Source organism: Triturus cristatus, chromosome 9 (assembly GCF_964204655.1).
Source record: "Triturus cristatus chromosome 9, aTriCri1.1, whole genome shotgun sequence".
Classification (NCBI taxonomy): Eukaryota; Metazoa; Chordata; class Amphibia; order Caudata; family Salamandridae; genus Triturus; species Triturus cristatus.
In genome coordinates, this window is record NC_140592.1 from 1,281,522,978 (window position 1) to 1,281,543,351 (window position 20,374).

The 20,374-nt window shown below is 48.6% G+C and overlaps 1 protein-coding gene across 1 annotated transcript in view; it reads left to right on the plus strand.

The window, feature by feature from the left end:
- Positions 1-20,374, plus strand: part of MIPOL1 (mirror-image polydactyly 1) — a 1,493,682-nt gene that overhangs the window by 136,484 nt on the left and 1,336,824 nt on the right. The gene's annotated exons all lie outside the window — the stretch shown is intronic.

The window sequence follows — 20,374 nt, forward strand, 5'->3', positions numbered from 1 at the left end:
CAAACCAGACTTTTCTGGCCACCGCACCCAGAATAAAAAGAGCCAGAGCAGGCGGTAGGACCTTCACCCATAACGCTTCCAAGCTATGGAACGCCCTTCCTCTTCATCTGAGAGCCAATTCTAATCTTACCTCATTCCGGAAACAGCTCAAGACTCTTCTTTTCAACTCCCCACAATAATTCTGGTAACTATCCCCGCCTCTGCCTATACATCTGTCGGTCCCTCAGCGCTTGGACGCCCCCGGGCATCAATCGCGCTTAATAAATCCACATACAAATACAAATACAAATACAAATACACAGGACTCTACGTAGTGAACGCTTGGCAAGTGAGCATGTGTGGTCAAACCACCCGGGGCTTTGTGCCATGGGCCTGGGAGTCTTGCTAAGAGTTGTTTTAATCTTGTTGCATAGGTCTATAAAGGCACTAACTACCTTCCCCTGATCCATATCCGCTTCTAAACAGGTCATTGTGGGGGCAGTGTTCTCTATCATTACCTTTTCCAGTAATTGCTTGGAGTCTGTCAATTTCCAACGTACTCTCATATTATTGGAGGACGGGCGTATTTGACTAGAGCCTGTTGCAAATACAGCGTTTTTTCTGGGGATTATATTGAATTCTACTACAATAGGATTGTGATTTCCGAATTGGGTCGGTTTGATAGAGGTGTAGTTTAGACTATTAGTCCGGTTTCGGGAGATGAATATATAATCTAGGATTGTTGCGCAGTTTCTGCCTCTGAACGCTGGAAACCTTGTACTATCCCTACCAGCTATCTCAAGAGCATTGTGCATATCTGAAAGATCTAATAATGCCTCCAGCTCTTTGCCCCGTGTATCCCCTCCCACATCGGCCAAGGTGTTAGGACCAATGCTTTTAATTGGTAGTTTGGCATTAAAGTCCCATGCCAAACAGATGTATAACTGGCACCCTGCCTTTACCTTTTTCAACACCAGAGTGGGGATGTAGGGCCAGCTGTAGGTAAGTTCGAAATACCGAGTCCTTAATAGCAATTTTTACCGAATCGCTGTTAAGGACTCGGTATTTCCGATGTAGGTAAAAAATCGGTAAAAAATACCGATTTCCTACAAATCTAACATTTTTTACCGATTCCAGATTACCGATTAGGTAATACCGAATCGGTAATTCAAAAAATCGGTAACTGTCGAATCTGCCAATCCTGTGCATCCACATGACCTCCCAACCAGGAAGTGGCCACACCCATGCAGGTGCACTGACTCTGTAGCTGTTGGAGAGACAGGGAGCAGGAGCAAGAGCAGAGGAGCTGCACAGCCACCACCCAGATACCACAGAGCGACTGCACCGGAGCAAGAGCAGAGGAGCTGCACAGCCACCACCCAGATACCACAGAGCGACTGCACCGGAGCAAGAGCAGAGGAGCTGCACAGCCACCACCCAGATACCACAGAGCGACTGCACCGGAGCAAGAGCAGAGGAGCTGCATAGCCACCACCCAGATACCACAGAGCAACTGCACCGGAGCAAGAGCAGAGGAGCTGCACAGCCACCACCCAGATACCACAGGACAACTGCACCGGAGCAAGAGCAGAGGAGCTGCACAGCCACCACCCAGATAACACAGAGGGACTGCACCGGAGCAAGAGCAGAGGAGCTGCACAGCCACCACCCAGATACCACAGAGGAACTGCACCGGAGCAAGAGCAGAGGAGCTGCACAGCCACCACCCAGATACCACAGAGGAACTGCACCGGAGCAAGAGCAGAGGAGCTGCACAGCCACCACCCAGATACCACAGAGCGACTGCACCGGAGCAAGAGCAGAGGAGCTGCACAGCCACCACCCAGATACCACAGAGCGACTGCACCGGAGCAAGAGCAGAGGAGCTGCACAGCCACCACCCAGATACCACAGAGCGACTGCACCGGAGCAAGAGCAGAGGAGCTGCACAGCCACCACCCAGATACCACAGAGCGACTGCACCGGAGCAAGAGCAGAGGAGCTGCATAGCCACCACCCAGATACCACAGAGCAACTGCACCGGAGCAAGAGCAGAGGAGCTGCATAGCCACCACCCAGATACCACAGAGCAACTGCACCGGAGCAAGAGCAGAGGAGCTGCACAGCCACCACCCAGATACCACAGAGGAACTGCACCGGAGCAAGAGCAGAGGAGCTGCACAGCCACCACCCAGATACCACAGAGCGACTGCACCGGAGCAAGAGCAGAGGAGCTGCACAGCCACCACCCAGATACCACAGAGCGACCTGCACCGGAGCAAGAGCAGAGGAGCTGCACAGCCACCACCCAGATACCACAGAGCAACGGCACTGGAACAAGAGCAGAGGAGCTGCACAGCCACCACCCAGATAACACAGAGGAACTGCACCGGAGCAAGAGCAGAGGAGCTGCACAGCAACCACCCAGATACCACAGAGGAACTGCACCGGAGCAAGAGCAGAGGAGCTGCACAGCCACCACCCAGATACCACAGAGCAACTGCACCGGAGCAAGAGCAGAGGAGCTGCACAGCCACCACCCAGATACCACAGAGCGACTGCACCGGAGCAAGAGCAGAGGAGCTGCACAGCCACCGCCCAGATACCACAGAGGAACTGCACCGGAGCAAGAGCAGAGGAGCTGCACAGCCACCACCCAGATACCACAGAGCAACTGCACCGGAGCAAGAGCAGAGGAGCTGCACAGCCACCACCCAGATACCACAGAGCAACTGCACCGGAGCAAGAGCAGAGGAGCTTCACAGCCACCACCCAGATACCACAGAGGAACTGCACCGGAGCAAGAGCAGAGGAGCTGCACAGCCACCACCCAGATACCACAGAGCGACTGCACCGGAGCAAGAGCAGAGGAGCTGCACAGCTGTGGTAAATAATTTAATTACCGGGACTTAATTTGATACAGAACATAATAAAAATAGCTCAATAAATAAGAGGCAGAATCCGTGGTATTAGAGGTTCGGAATGGGCTTTATTCTAATGGACGATTTCGAAATCGTGGCCTCCAAGTTCCATCACCACGGAGGTTCAGGAAGTGAAGTACATACATTATTGATAATTAATCACTTTTATACAATAGGCATTACAGTGAGGCAAAGGCAAGAGGCGTAACAATTGATAGTAAAGATAACATTTCACATGCGTAGCTGAAAGAGGCGTAATTGGGAGTAACAAGAAAACGTCATTGGTTGTGATGTCACATATGGGTGGATCTATGAAATAATTTCGCAATGTCAGCAGAAATACTTGGCAGAAATGCGCGCGCAGCAGCATGACGTGTGATTGACGTGCAGCTAGGGGGTGGAGGGGACTTGACATTTAGCTCTACATGTGGCGACAGATGTCTGGAGGGTCAAGTCAACCTAATCCCAAATCATATCTAACATCCTATGTTTAAAGAACTAAGTTATCCAAAAGAGAGGCCTTCTTGGAGTAGAATCTTATTCTATACTGACTATACTGACTGTTAGTGCGTGTACAAGCGTCTAAGTGTCTACACTAGATGCGAGGGCAGGAATCTTCCATAGCAACAGGGCTATGAATTACTTGCATAAAGACAGAGAAGCCGGGCCTTTGCTCGGTAGCTGGCAGGATGTTTACTTAAACTACTAGACAGGAATGCATTGGGCAGGGATCGGAGCAGATAATTTCGAAGGTGAAATACAGTTTCTTGGCAGGCAACAGGCTGATGTCAGGCTTCGTGAGCCGCGCAGGGAATGAGACAAAGTTCATGGTCACAGATGCAGGCTCGGACTGGAGCTTCAGAGACAGAAAGCAAGAAAAGCTTGATGACAGAATCAGGGCCTACTTGCCTGGACTGTAAAAATGGCATAAGTGAACCATATAAAGGCGGTGGCCTTTTGTACTTAGGAATGGAATATCCGGCCCATTCATGGCGGATCTGAAAGAGGACATGTTAACGGTGGACGCACATGTATTTGCGTCTTCATAACTGGAACTGGAGGGAACATACATGTACTTGTAACATGCACATAGAACCGTTGGGGTCCAAGATAGGGGACATAACTGACCAGAAAAATCCATATTTCCACACAGCCACCACCCAGATACCACAGAGGAACTGCACCGGAGCAAGAGCAGAGGAGCTGCACAGCCACCACCCAGATACCACAGAGCAACTGCACCGGAGCAAGAGCAGAGGAGCTGCACAGCCACCACCCAGATACCACAGAGCAACTGCACCGGAGCAAGAGCAGAGGAGCTGCACAGCCACCACCCAGATACCACAGAGCAACTGCACCGGAGCAAGAGCAGAGGAGCTGCACAGCCACCACCCAGATACCACAGAGGAACTGCACCGGAGCAAGAGCAGAGGAGCTGCACAGCCACCACCCAGATACCACAGAGGAACTGCACCGGAGCAAGAGCAGAGGAGCTGCACAGCCACCACCCAGATACCACAGAGGAACTGCACCGGAGCAAGAGCAGAGGCGCTGCACAGCCACCACCCAGATACCACAGAGGGACCGCACCGGAGCAAGAGCAGAGTAGCTGCACAGCCACCACCCAGATACCACAGAGCAACTGCACCGGAGTAAGAGCAGAGGAGCTGCACAGCCACCACCCAGATACCACAGAGCAACTGCACCGGAGCAAGAGCAGAGGAGCTGCACAGCCACCACCCAGATACCACAGAGCAACTGCACCGGAGCAAGAGCAGAGGAGCTGCACAGCCACCACCCAGATACCACAGAGCGACTGCACCGGAACAAGAGCAGAGGAGCTGCACAGCCACCACCCAGATACCACAGAGCAACCGCACCGGAGCAAGAGCAGAGGATCTGTACAGCCACCACCCAGATACCACAGAGGAACTGCACCGGAGCAAGAGCAGAGGAGCTGCACAGCCACCACCCAGATACCACAGAGCGACCTGCACCGGAGCAAGAGCAGAGGAGCTGCACAGCCACCACCCAGATACCACAGAGCGACTGCACCGGAGCAAGAGCAGAGGAGCTGCACAGCCACCACCCAGATACCACAGAGCGACCGCACCGGAGCAAGAGCAGAGGAGCTGCACAGCCACCACCCAGATACCACAGAGGGACTGCACCGGAGCAAGAGCAGAGGAGCTGCACAGCCACCACCCAGATACCACAGAGCAACCGCACCGGAGCAAGAGCAGAGGATCTGTACAGCCACCACCCAGATAACACAGAGCGACTGCACCGGAGCAAGAGCAGAGGAGCTGCACAGCCACCACCCAGATAACACAGAGCGACTGCACCGGAGCAAGAGCAGAGGATCTGTACAGCCACCACCCAGATACTACAGAGGAACTGCACCGGAGCTAGAGCAGAGGAGCTGCACAGCCACCACCCAGATACCACAGAGGAACTGCACCGGAGCAAGAGCAGAGGAGCTGCACAGCCACCACCCAGATACCACAGAGCAACTGCACCGGAGCAAGAGCAGAGGAGCTGCACAGCCATCACCCAGATACCACAGAGGAACTGCACCGGAGCAAGAGCAGAGGAGCTGCACAGCCACCACCCAGATACCACAGAGCAACCGCACCGGAGCAAGAGCAGAGGAGCTGCACAGCCACCACCCAGATACCACAGAGCGACTGCACCGGAGCAAGAGCAGAGGAGCTGCACAGCCACCACCCAGATACCACAGAGGAACTGCACCGGAGCTAGAGCAGAGGAGCTGCACAGCCACCACCCAGATACCACAGAGGAACTGCACCGGAGCAAGAGCAGAGGAGCTGCACAGCCACCACCCAGATACCGCAGAGGAACTGCACCGGAGCAAGAGCAGAGGAGCTGCACAGCCACCACCCAGATACCACAGAGCAACTGCACCGGAGCAAGAGCAGAGGAGCTGCACAGCCACCACCCAGATACCACAGAGCAACTGCACCGGAGCAAGAGCAGAGGAGCTGCACAGCCACCGCCCAGATACCACAGAGCGACTGCACCATGGCCTCACAGGAGAAAGGGAAAGTTGCTGCCGGAAGGAAAAGGAAGCAGAAGTTCAGTGAGGGGGAGTTGGAGGTCCTCATTGAGGAAGTAGTCAAAGACCACGACCAGCTCTTTGGCAAGAGATCACTGAACGACCCTGAGTCCCAGAAAAGGAGCCTTTGGCTGGCAATCCAGGAGAAGATCAACGCTATAGGTGTCACACATCGCACAATTGAGGACTTGAAAAGGCGATGGTACGACCTGAGGGCACGCGCGAAGGAGAGGGTGGCTGACCGGCAGAAACAAGCGGGGAAGTCAGACGGGTGAAGTTCCACTGCGCCTGCACCAACTGCCCTAGACCAACTTGTAGAATCCACCCTCCTGCCAGAGAGCGTCAGCGGCGTCGGGGACAGCTCAGCAACAGCTCCAAGAGACAAGGTAAGATGTATGCACAGCATGCTGTCTCCCCTCCCTAACCCCAATCCCCCTGCAAAAATCCCACTCCAGAACATGTTTTGTGTAAGATCAGCAATGCATCATGGGAAATGCAGTCCCTAACAACTGGTAGCAAATCAGCCAGCCCCCAATAAGCATAGGCATGTCACACACAGCAATAGATGAGTTAGCGGAGGATAAACAGCTAGAATGTCAGTTGTGAAATTTATTTGCAGACAGATGCTGTGAGAAAAGTGAGTAATAGTACATTCTGTATCCACAGGCGGAACAGCGCCCCAGGCTGCAGAAGGGGAGACTGGCGAGGCCTCCAGGGAGGAACACACAATTGCGGAGGAAGCCATGTCACCTGCAGACAGTACACCAACATCCCCACCACCACCACCATCATCAAAGAGGTACACAGTGGCCACACTCCAGGAGATGGATGCCACAGAGGAGGCCAGGCAGGAAGCCCAACAGCCCACACCGAGCGATGACACCCAGACATCTGGGGCAAAGTCCCCTTCTCTGGACTGGAGGGGCAGATGCTCAATGTGCAGCGCCTGCAGGGGAAGAGAATGAGGGCCATTCAGCAACAAATGGTGTCTAACAATAGGAAGGCTGACGCCATGAAGGAGGCCATCTACTGCCTCAGCAATACTGTGGCAGAGGGATTGAAGGAGGTGTCGGAGGCAGTGAGGCAGTTATGTGGCAGGATGGATGGTGAGCGCGCTGCAAGGCGGAGAGACAGGCAGGTACTTGCAGGTTTCACCAAGTCTGTGAACAGGCTATTGAATGCAAGGCATGTGCTCAGTCGCAGATCTGTGGCCATGCAACTTGAAATGGCTAAGTACAGCCGTGAGGTTGCTCAGGGCCTGGTGACAGTCACCAGTGCCGTGGAGGTGATGCAGACTCAACAAATTGCTGCCACTGCTACAGGGGATGTGGACGACAGTGAGGAGGCATACAGTCGCAGCACTGTAACTCCCCCCTTGCCAGAGAGCAGGAGGCGCAGTGTGAGGCATGGGTCTGTTGCAGGACGCAGCGCTGGTGAGGACAGTGAGCATGCTGAACGCAGCACTGGTGTGCGGGGGCGCAGGAGATAGGCACGGCCCTCTACTTTCATTCGGTTGTGGATGACGTAACCCATTGGACACTTAGCTGGTGTTACAGTGTGCTTGACAATTGCCTGCTGTAAGGTCTATTAAACACCGTGACGCAAATGAATTAACAGGCTTTTTCTCATTACTTACTCAGAAATAATTTTGTGTGATCTGTGACAGTCTGTCTCCCATCTGCTGCAGCAGCGCCGCCTGCTGCGCTGTGCTGTGTCTGTGTACCTTCCTCATCCTCCTCTTCAGAATCACACATTTCCACAGGTGTTCCCCTCTTAGTGGCAAGGTTATGCAGCATGGCACATACAGCTATGATTTTGCAGCAGGCCAGGGGCTGGTACTGCCGTGCACATCCACTTTTGTGCTGGCAGCGGAACCGGCTTTTGAGAAGTCCAAATGTTCGCTCAACCACATTGCGTGTCGATCTATGTGCAACATTGTATCGCCTTTCACATGGGGGTGGATGGGTTCAGGTACGGAGTCAGGATTAAAGAGCGAAGTAAGTAAGTAATTCACAGTCTACAATCGCAGCAACAGGTGATTACTTGAGGGGGTGTCACATGTACTTACCTAGCAGGTAGCCTTCTCCAAATTCCCCTGCAAGGAGACGGGTATAGATCCCACTGTTCCTGTATATGTATGAATCATGGGTGCTCCCTGGGAATTTTGCAACTATGTCGATGATAATGTATGACACATCGCATATGACCTGGACATTAATCGAATGTGCGGATTTGCGATTGCGGTAAATGTACTCAGTCGCAGCAGGGGGGCAGAGTGGTATATGTGTCCCGTCAATGCAACCAATGACGTGTGGGAACTGGGCCTTCTGATAAAAGTCCAACTTGGTCTTCAGCAGTTCTGCCTGTGTGCTGGGGAATCTGATGTAGTGTGGCATCCTTTGCAACATGGCGTCCAGGAATTTCTTGAGAAAACGCGACAGGCAACTCTGTGAGGCTCCACCTGCCACAGCTATTACCCCGTGGTAACTGCCAGATGCCAGGAGGTGCAGGCAACAGAGCACCTGTACATGAGTGGGTATTGCGTGCGCCCTCGGTGTCTGGTGCTCCAGGAGTGGGTGCAGGTCCCGTATCGGGTCCAGGATGGTGTTTGGGTGTAGCCTGTACCTCTCATGGATCTCAGCCTCAGTCAGTTGGAACAGTGTAACGCGCACTCTGTACACGCGTTCCTCCCGTCTCCAGGTCCTCAGTCCTGCTGCTCGCAAACGTAGACGCCTTGCTATCACGTAGAGGGCCGCCATTATGTTCACACTGTTGCATTTTGGGGCTGTTTATATGCAGTGCACCTGATTACCACCTGCTTTGAGTCAGTGCTAATTACCGATTCTTAAATACCGATTTTCAGCAAATACGGTATTACCGATTTTCGGTACATTGCATTTGCGTGTTTTTTTTTTTTTTTACCGATTCCCTATTTTCCGATTCAGTATTTTTGGCTGCAAATCGGTAAATAAGGAATCGGTAACTGGTTTCCCTTATTTTTACCGATTCCTTATTACCGATGACGTTCGGTAATTCCTACATCGCGCATGGATAAATACTGGTCGGTAACGCTGCAATTTACCGAATTTCGGCGTTACCGACCGGTATTTAGCCACCTGCATCTGGACCTTAATCAAAAACAGCCTGAAAGTTTTTATTAGGGATACTGTGAATAATTATTAGTATAGAAGTTCACAATATTTAAACCCAAGCCCCTCTGTGTACTACGGCTTGAAGGTTTCCCTCCTTTACCTCTGGAGCTTCTGTTCTTCCTTTGAGTAATAGATTTACCCATATCGACAACTCCCCGGATGGTCTCCCAAAGTTAGTTGATACTGCTGGGGAAAGAAAAGCAAGCAAAACCATCATAAACAATAGGGGTTGTTCCCCATGTTTCTTGAAATAACAGACTATCATAAGTATTTATGAATGACTGCCATTCTGGGAGGAAGATCTTTGAACAAATACCAGCAATATTCTATCTTCAAATTAACAACGGGCGTGGATTGGTAAGAGCAGGGGAGATTTCAGGCTCCTCGGGGCGCGGCGGGTTTAAGAACAATGTTGAAGGGTCTAGGGCCAGCTTTGTCTCTGGGCAGGGCAACGGGAAGTGCTGAGTTTCTAGTCTTTAGACTGGCAGTCAGAACGCGTGGGTCTGTGTCCCTTGGGACGGTCTATCAATCAGTCTCATTACAGTCAGCCAGGAGTTACTACTGTTACTGCTTGCTAAGCCCCAAAAAGCCTCTTGGTGAGGAACACATGGGGAAATAGAGGGTACCATTTGAGGAGGTCTATAAAAGTACCCTAGTGGGAGTGTTACAATAGCTGATTTCGGTAGAAACCTTAGGGCTTTGTAGCCCAGCATGTGTTCTACTGTGGTTGGGCGGCGAAAGTTCACTACAATACAGTTGCCAGGAATATTTTTGGGGGACGTCCCAACCCAGCTTTTTCGTCTGACCAATAATATGTCTTTTTTGTCTGACTGCTTGAAATTCCTGTTAGCCCCTAGCCAATGTAACTCCTTTTTCCATGTCTGCTCCCATGACTGTTTGATCGTCCTTCAGCAAGGGCACCCCGGCCATGACCACCACATAGGGCGAAGCCCGTGAGGGAAGGTGCAAGATAGTGGTAGAGGATTTTGCTTCCTGTGCTTTTGAATTCTTTGTGGATGTACTCTGTCACTAGAAGATTGGTATCATGCTCATATTCCCTGTGTGGTCATCCCTCCCCTTACTTATGGTGGCTGTGGCAACACTGGTTTCCATCTTGTTTCTGCTGTGTCTTTTAATTTAAGTCCTGCCATGAAGGTTTTGCTGATTCGCGAGGGTCTCTGAGTTCATTAATAGCCTCCATTCCAGCCAGCGTGCTGCTAGTGATGGCCACAGGCAAGTCATTTGGTGCTGGACACCCTGCGGATCCTGATGAAGGTGGTATTGCTAGGGTTGTGCCAGCCTTGCCAGGCTTTTTCCAATGTTAAATGAGCGCTCTTTTATAGGATTGAAATGCTTCTCTAGAAATTCAGTAAGTGAGCGTAGCATTAAGCCTACTGTTGATGGGTCCATCCACCTTCCATGTAGGCTCTCGGTCGAAGTTGGTTTTGAACGTGTCCTGTTTATGGACATTCCCTTCCTCTTTACTACTGGCTTGGGTGTTAGGATGGGGCTGCTGGCTGTCTCATCAGTGGTGTTTTCATTGGAAGTGGTAGAGTGCTCTCTGCCCCCGTGCATCGGGCCTAGATTCCATCTCAATGCTTGGTGTGGTTTCCCTGGTGCTGTTTTTGCCAGTTCCTTGTCCGAAAGAGAACCTGTGCTTGGTGAGGGCGATTCTTGTGCTTACCACCCCCAGTGACCTATCCTGCATGGTCTCAATGCTGGTAGGTTTATGCCGTCCCACTGCAGTGCTTGTATCTTTCCTCTTTCGCATTACAGCAGTTGCCAAAGAGACTATAAAATTAAACTAGGACTCAATCTTTGATGTTTAGGCCAGGTGTAGAATGTAGACCAGTTCAAGATGAAAGGGGGATGGCCCAGCCCAGCCTCTTCCGGCCACTGACGGACGCAGACCGGCCCTCTCTTTGCCCAGACCACACCTGGGAGCCCCGCCCTGCGAGACGCCTCATAGGAGTTTATGGCGCTTCAGCGACCTCGCTGTGCATCTCATCCCCCGTGCCATTTAAAGAATGCTGGGGGGTATAGTCTCTCACCCCTCCCCCTAGCCGAAGTGCAGAGAAAAAGCAGCAGCAAACAATGACTGAAGGTCCTGCGCTGCGAGACGCCTCATAGGAGTTTATGGCGCTCCAGCGCCCTCGCTGTGCGTCGCGTCCTCCGGGTTGTTTAAAGAATGTGGAGTGGTGTAATCTCTCCCCGCAGCTGTGGTGAAGAGATAAAGCAGCAACGAACAATGAGTTTGGGAACTTCCATTCAAGTCGGACAAGCAGCACTTCGGTTTAGAAGGAGGGCACCTTGAGGTGCTACAATTTGATACGTAGGAGCTGGAAGGTGCTTCTTTCTGCCGCCTGTCGTCTGTTGCCCTGGCTACAGATGCAGAGATGCATTATGGTCAATCTCTGTAGCTCACAGAGGCAGCAGGCCTTCCTGCTGTGGCCTTTTTAAGGAAATACTGTAGGGACCTCAGGAATCCTATGGAGGCTTCATCATAGCCCATTACTAATCGCTAAGGAGTCTGGCACACAATAGTTGTGCTTGTTGGCACAGGGCCTTGATGAATGTGTGACTACAGGGGAGTACCTCCTCAATCTGTCCTGTAAATGCTTGAATCCATCTGTCACGGAGCCCTCCTTGCCGGTGATCGTACCAGAACAATGCCTGCTCATGGAAACCGGGATCCTCTTTTTTTTTTTTTTTTTTTTTTTTCTACAGACGGAGGATTCCCAGGACTGGTTCACTCCAAGGGACTGAGACTCGTCCAGGGATACGAGCAGACCCTTTAACTGGGAGCAGTATACAAAAGACCCCGCCCCCTGGCCCGGCGTCATCAGCCCTAACCCTATTGAAGACGAGGCATGGGACGCGATGACGGACTGGGATTCACTCCGGAACAGTGAAGACGCCGAGTGCAGAATCCGAGAGGAGGAGGAAGACGCCCCGGTTCCCCTGTTGACAACCCATCGGGGGGTACCCGAGACGGCAGGAGAGCCAGGAGGACAATGTATCCACTCATCGCCCAGCCGCGCCCCAGGAGGAGCGTGGCTCTCACAGGTGCGTGCGCGGTTTGCAGGGTGGGCTGGGAGGCGGGAGAAGGTCGGTGGCGAGAAGCCAGACTAATTCCCTACAGTTCTAAAACCATTCCAACTACTCTCTCCCTTCAAATACACGCCTTCCCCCGTAAAAGAGCACCAGGTGTCTCCGCACTCCTTTTACCTTTTTGGTGACGGTGTGAAAGCGAAGCAGTCTTTTCACACCATTTTCTTTTCCTTTTTTTGTGTGGTTGGAGGAAAGCCTGAAACAAGAAGGTATTCCCCAGAAGATCGCCAGAACATACAGGAGGACTGCAAAGACGGATAAGCTATGGATAAGAAGCATTATTCACGAAAGGCAAAACCTGGCAAAACCACTTAGACGCGTATATAAAATAAACCCCAGTGAAACCCTCCTGTTGTGGACCTCACTCATTCATCCCGCTCACACCATCCTAAAGTTGGAGTGCAGCTTCAAGAAAGCAGACGCAGGTACGAGAGCGTTAGACCTCATGTAAGTACATGGCACAAGTCTTAGACAGGCAATGATTATAGGAGCCCTGAAGAAGGCTCATGACTCTTTGGGCTTGTAATGCAGCCGAAACATGTTGGCACATAAGTTTAGGTAACTGAACCATTGAAGCTCATTAGACATCCAATGCACTTGGACTTCAATCATATCTAAGGAAGCAGATGCACAAAGGACATTTTCTTGGGTATACCTTAAGATTTTGTTTTATATTGTCTGGATCTCTGCTATAATCCACTCTTAAATTCTATAATTCCAATGGTCGAGTCTGCCAAGTTAGTACTTAACTACCTGGGCATGGTATAACCGCCCATGAAGAAGTACTCTACAATAATTTGTGGGGGTGGTGATCACTCAAAATCTTTAGGTTTCTTGCAGGTCCTTATAGACTTGTCTTAAAAAAGCCTTGGCATCTGTTGTCTACATTCCTGCAGGGCGAGTATGCCTGAGTCTTACACCTCTCTTCCCCGGTATGTCTCCTATAGCAGGTGCTTCTGCTACCGGCAGTCCGTGTCCATTGCTACAAGTGCAGCGGTGTGGTCACTTTGTAGATCAGAGACAGCAGGTCTTTCTGTCGCCTGCAGTCAGTGCACATTGGTACAGGTGGAGAGGCAAGGTCATCGTCTGTCTGTAGATCAGAGGCAGCAGATCTTCCTGCTGTCAGTGCCCATTGCCAGAGGCGTGGTCACTGTCAGTCAGAGAGGCAGCAGTCAGTGATACCCAACTGCTCTAGTGTAGACTGGCTGATGTGACTAGCAGGTTACAGTTTTCTGTAAACTTTAAGCACATAGACACGACGTAGTGGCACCTTATAACATTTAAGTCATTCCCCCTTGCATTCTGAAACATGTAGTTTCAAATGTCCCATTGTGAGTATGGTCTCGGATGTGTATAACCCATAGCGATGTCAACTAAAAGCCTGGATTAATTAAATGTATCACATGACCCCCACCTGAGGTTGACATTGACTTTGAAGGACATTACAACGTGAGTAGGCCTTTCTGCCTCTTTTCCTCCTCATATTGCTGCACTTGAGTCAATGAGAAAGGGAGGGTCTTATAATGTCAGTGAAGTCCTCATTGTGGTGCTTGCGGAGAGATGAGAGGCCCTGGTTCTCAATGTCTGCCAGTCTCTGCCCGTGCTTCAGATGGCTGGGGCAGGTTCCCTCGCAAACCTTTTGGAGAAGGAACAGACCCAAGGTCAAGGAAAAAGCTTAATATGGTGGACGTTCGGGCTGCTGTATGATCTGAGACCGCTGCCTGTAGACATCCTTCATTGCAGCCTCAATGTTCTGCATGGCCTGAGACCGCTGCCCATAGACGTCCATAAGTGCCGCCTCAATGTTCTGCATGGCTTGCAACCACTGCATGGCCTGAGACCGCTGCCCATAGACATCCATCAGTGCCGCCTCAGTGTTCTGCTTGACCGGAGACCGCTGCCTATAGACGTCCATCAGTGCTGCCTCAATGTTCTGCATGGCCTGACACCGCCGCCCATAGACGTCCATCAGTGCTGCCTCAATGTTCTGCTTGACCTGAGACCGCTGCCCATAGACGTCCATAAATGCCGCCTCAATGTTCTGCATGGCTTGCAACCATTGCATGGCCTGAGACCGCTGCCCATAGACATCCATCAGTGCCGCCTCAGTGTTCTGCTTGACCTGAGACCGCTGCCCATAGATGTCCATCAGTGCCGCCTCAATGTTCTGCATGGATTGCAACCACTGTGTAGTGTAGTTCCTATATCCCTGATAGGCTCTGCCCATTGGAATAATATACACTATAGTTTTGACATAGGACTGAGGTCAGTATGTCTCTATCGAGTACATTAAACTTAATTACTTGTGTGTGCCAGCTAACTCCGAGGTCACTAGAAACTTCTCGAATAAACAAGAAGGGATTAGTTTCTGACAACCGCATAAACATGACAACTTTGTTTCCCTTAGAGTCGGAACAATCTCGGAACTGTGGAAACAATAGATAGCAGTTTCACTCAGTCAATCGTGCATGCTTCGTTTCTACAGAGTTGCATAGAAATAGAGAGATGGGCGTTTCAATAAAAAGGGTTTATTGAGCAGTCTTATTTCTCGTGCAAGAGATATGAACTGCTGCAATCGTAAGACAGCAAAAGACACACAATTGATGGACGGAATGCAGAACAAATCAAAACATTCACCACAAGTCAAGAAATCTGGGTTAAATCCATCATTCTTTTGCTCACCATGCCACCCCAGTTTGAACCTGGCCATATTCAAATCAGTCTTGACCCTGTGCCTCATGGGAACAGTCCAGCCTGAACTGCCAAGCCAGATCCTCCCTGGACCGGAAACAAGCATCCTTGGACCGGTTTTCGGGGTCTCTGTACTGGGGTGAATGTATGACATTGTTCTGCATTCTGTCAATCAGCTGTTGTTTTGCAATCGTAAGACAGGCTGCGAAGTACAATAAATACAGAGTTAGCAGTAAGATAAAATAATACTGCAATAGCATGGTTTGTAGCTATGACATATATTAATTAAAATACATACATAAATAACACAGGCTAAAATGTGAATACTCATCTGATGCTTCTAAATTGTTCTACCCCAGTGTACCCAACCTAAGTGTAGTACAAGGTAAGAAGTAGGTGCTGTTTTCTAAAGTATAGCTAGCTATAGTTTAGTTTTGCCAAGAGTTGCCAAAAGTTTCTCTAAGTTCTAGTCTGCTCCATACCTTAGAATGTGCGAGGTTGGAATCTCTTTCCGGGACTCAATATCTAACACCCCACAAGGGGAGTCAGAAACACTGGAGCTGGATTCTCTGCGAGGAGGATGACAGCGTCTGGTCAGTGCATCAGGCGGGAACTCTATCTCCTTCTGAAAGTAGGCAGTCAAACTGGACTGTACCGGAACCGTGGTTTGCCAGGGCAAGTGCAGGTATATTTATACCTTGAAGGTGTTTAGGAATGCCTGTATTGACGTAAAAGTCTGGCATTGGAACGTCATGAATGAACCCCTAAGGAATAGATGTTTATGCATAATAAATGAGTTTTTGGAGAAATAAATATCCAAGCAAGGGAAATTCCTAAAGGCTTTAGAGTCTGGTTTTCCAAGAACTCGTTGTGACGTGGATGGACGGATGTAGGTGCCCATGCCTGTATTTGGTTAGCATGGATAATGCCTAAATAAGGGTAGGATGTCTATGCCTAAATATGGGCAATGTGAATTGTGCCTATATAAGGACATAAATCGGGAAAGCTATATATGGAATCTAAATCTACACACAACACCCACTCCAGTTTTGTATGAACAACATTACTAAATCCTAATCATACTAAACATGTCAAAAAGAGAGCATTGCATCATTATCTAAAACATGCTAAAACATATCAAAAAACCATATGTCCTAAAAATGCATTACAAAACCATTGCTATGCATAAGGTGCTGTACATATTAAAAGCAAAGTTTCATTCTTAGCATAAGGTCACATTTGAATGCAAAATGAATGAACCATAAATATATACATACACATAATGAAGTAGCTCGTTGATACAGAAGAAAAGGGCCGAAACCATTTCATTTCAGGTTAACACAAATCAATTGTTGATGTGACAAGGTGGCATAATGTCCCTGGAAGATTTTCAAAGAATTCTGTTCTCTATGAATAGTTTTACTATAAGCAGATTACTGTGGCAAAAAATGAAAAAAATACAAATTTGGGATAAAAAAAATTAATCATTAGAAAAAAGTTCCAAAGTCAGTCCCTTGTTTGAAAAGAATGAACGCCAAATTCAGAGTCTCAACGGAACACTGTGTGCCCAAATCAAAAGTCAGTGTGTGGGCCTCGAGAAAACATGAAATCTTCTATTTCTGTAGACAAAAATGTGTCTACCGTTGTAGGTGAAAGTTGGAATACCTCATTTAGAAGATTGACTGCACATAGATGTGAACTATCCTCTTCAGCATTGATTGCATCAGCAATGTTCGAATCGGATGTTACATGCGTGCCTGTTGTTTCCTCTCGTACCTCAGCAGTAGCAATTTGCGTTTGTGAGATCTCAATGAATGCCGTCATCAGGATTGGTAGCTGCTGGGGACAACACAGAACATGGGCTGTTACCGGGTCCAGCAGAGTATCGATATCCGTAGACATGACTGATGGGAACGTTAAACAGAAGTCTAGCACGCCTTCTTCACCGCAGAGCAGGCAGCGTAGAACAGGTAAGATGCAATCTTGCCAGATTGGTCTAAATGACAGAAACCATGTGGTATTTAATTCTCGTAGACGAGGTAAACCCAAAATTTGGACGATGCGCTCACAACACTTCATCTCCAATAGAGCTCTCTCTATGGCGAATTGGGTGTCGCTGGTGATTTGGCTTGCCACATCGTAGCAGTAGGAGCAAAAATAGGATCCCTGCAACTTGTGCTAAAAGGAGCAGCAGTCCGCCAAACACAGAGTGCACGGTGTTTGGAAAAATTCAGAGGACTGCTTGAAAAGGTGCTAACAGTCTTGCACACACGTTCTTAAATACATGTATAATACCGCTCGTATCAGACATATTTAAGATACGACCTAACATTTCTGAGAAATGTACAGGGCAGTTTGTATACAAAAGGGTATGTATCTCTCCAGAAGTCCTTGCGACTTGCAGATCATAAGTTTCTTTGGCTGAGGTCAGTGGCACTGTATTTTTGCAAAAGAATGGCTTTCATTCTGCTTAGAGTATCAATTCGTATAGAAGAGATGTTCAGTGAAGGCCATAAAGGCAACTCCCTGACTGTGTCTATTTGTGGAATCAAGACTTGCATACAGCAAGTGACCCTGGATGTAACAGTTACTAGATATGGTATACCGGGCAACATGCCACAGCAGCTGTGATCATTCAACATGAGGTAACTTCCATTTGCAAGTAGTCCTAAAATTGGATTAATCACTGCAGCCGGTGAACCTTGCAGGTGACAGGATAAGTTTGTAGTGGAACCATCGCAGGCCCCGGTGTAAATTAATACCCTGACAAAGGAGAGAACCACTTGGTGCGTGTTCACAGTTTTCACCGCTAAGAAACACTTCACGTTCCCTGCTCCAACATCTATGTGTGTAAGGTAAATCCCAGGATGTCTTGATGTATTCTTTACCCAACCTTTCATATTTGCCTGCTGGTATATGTTTTAGGCAATATTGAAAATGGAAAGTTGTAACAGGCAGAGTAATTTTACCATGTATGTGCCATTCAGTAGCTGGTTTTTCTGCCACTGTGAATGGTAATTTTTCCAGTTTTTCAATGCTCAGCACAGTGTAGTCTGCTCCCCTTTGTGTCAGGCTGATCTGTTTATCAGTGAGATTGAATTCTGAAAACAGTGACGTAGAGTTGAATAAACACCAAGGCACATAGGCTGCACGCAAGTTTTGTAGCGTCCAGCCCAATAGCATGATAGAACGTAGCTGAGACTGACCATGTTGCAACATGACCAATTTTTGTTCCATGATGTCTATGGCAGAAGACACAATGCTGTCCAATGAATATATTCTGGCCGACAGTCGTTAACCCATTGTCTACTACAGAGAGAGTTTTCTCTAAATTAATTCGATCAATTTCTCGTATTCGTTCTGCAGTCTCTGCTTGGGTAACCTTCCATGCTTCATTATAAGCAGCGTAGATACCGGCATATATGGAACGTTTTTGACGCGGTTTTCTTGGTCCTAGCAAGAATTCCCTAAGGTCTGCGCCTTCTTGAAGTAAAGTTAAATGTTGTTTTACATCCTTCCGTGTAGCTTTCTGTAGCCAATCAAGGCAACGTTTCCCTACACTGTATGTTGTTACTACCTCTGGATGCTGTCTTTGAACATAGCGTGTGTCTGGCCTATTGATAGTGAAACCCTGTGTTTTGTTCAGGAATCGATCTTGACAGGTATTCGTGTCTGTGGGCCAGAGCAACCATTTTTTCCATTCTGGATCTGATCTGTTGTGATGCAAAATACTATGTACGTCGACCTCCCCCGTGTATTGCTATTACTTGCGGGTATAGGTATGGTCGGTGTGATCATGTCTTTTGATCTTGGCTAACCCAAGGCAAGACGTTGGTTGGACCGTGTCATTCAAAAACATAATTTGCTCAGGGATAATACAGGCTCTAAACAAAGCTTCTACCCCCTGCACTTGCCAATCTTTTGTACCCCAGACAGATTTTGTCTCAATGTTGTCTTTCCAAAAGTCGAATCCCTGTCTAGACAGTTGGGCAATAAAGGCTGCAGAATAAATCTGTTTCGTACTGGTTAACTTATTTTTCGTTCCTGTCTTGTTCACATTTTTAAAAAGTAAAACATTACTGGATTAGACGAATTGTAGCCTGAAAAATATGGAAATTTCATTTCAAATGTTTTTGAGCTACCCTTTGGAGGTGTAGGACAATGTTCCCATTGGTTATACCTAAATACATTTCTAGGTGTTGCAGATTCATGCAAAAATTGATGACCATAGTGGTTATAACAGTACATTTGTTCATAGTCTGATGAACCCTCTAAATATTCATGATTTGTGAATACTGCAGACATTTCTAGATCAGACATCATGTTATTAACAGTCTCGAAGTCCCAATCATCAGAAAAGGTACTAGAGGTAATAAAGTCACTTAATGAAATCTTAAATAAATGTGGAATCTTCAAAAGCTCAGACGGGCCAAAAATGTCATATTCAGTTCTGTCCCAAACTATACCATCTGGTATAGGAATTGCTGTGATGTTCACTGCTGACAAGTCTCTTGCTTCACAATGGGATGATTTGTGTGGCTGGAGAAGTAAGTTCACTCTTTGACTTGCTGTGTCCATTTGAATATATCTTCCACTTATCAGTATACCCAGAGTTATTACCAGAGCTAACCAAAGTAGAAAGAAGAATATTCCCCAAACAATCCATAGTTCACTCCATGGTGAAACCAGATAAGTCTTTTTCAGGAGATGAAAAAAGTCTGTTGCTTGTTCTTTGAAAGGTCTTTGTGCTGGCGTTGTTTCAGGTTCGCTGGGATCCTCAGAAAACATATCAAAGTTCATGAAATCGCCAGAGGCAGTTCTGTCAATGGTTGGAATTGCATCAGGATTTGTTGAAATCGCTGGAACCAGTTGATCACTTGCTACTTCGTTGTAGGCATGTGTATCAGGATGAACTGTTATTTGGGCCTCAAGAGGGACAAGTTCCATAGCTTTGTTGCTCAATCCTTTATTTCTCACTGTAGAATCTTCAAATGTGATGAGTCTTTCAGTTTGAACCACTTGGATTGTAGCTAGAGGAGTGCGTCTGATACATTGGCGGAGTCCACTTGGCCTACTGCTTAGTACCGGCCACATAGTGTGGTTTGATCAGGTCGATGGACACAAATCTTTTCTCCTTTTTACCAGCAAGGGGCGGCAAAAGTACTGTTCTTGATCCGTGGATTGCTAGGACAAGTTCTGGTTGTCTGTAAGAACGCCCAAATTCCTTCTTGTCCGCGATCTTTTCTCTGACTAGATCACCAAGCTTTGGGATCCAGACAGGCCTTGCTGGGACGGCCGGTATGTCCCCAGTGATGGTTGGCTTCAGGAGCACGTTGCTTTGTTTCGTTCTTAGTTCATTTAAGTCCTGTAAAACAGCCAAACGATCTTTGATATCACATTTTTTTATTTTCCATCACTGTGCCTTGCATATCAAGGTCTGGTAC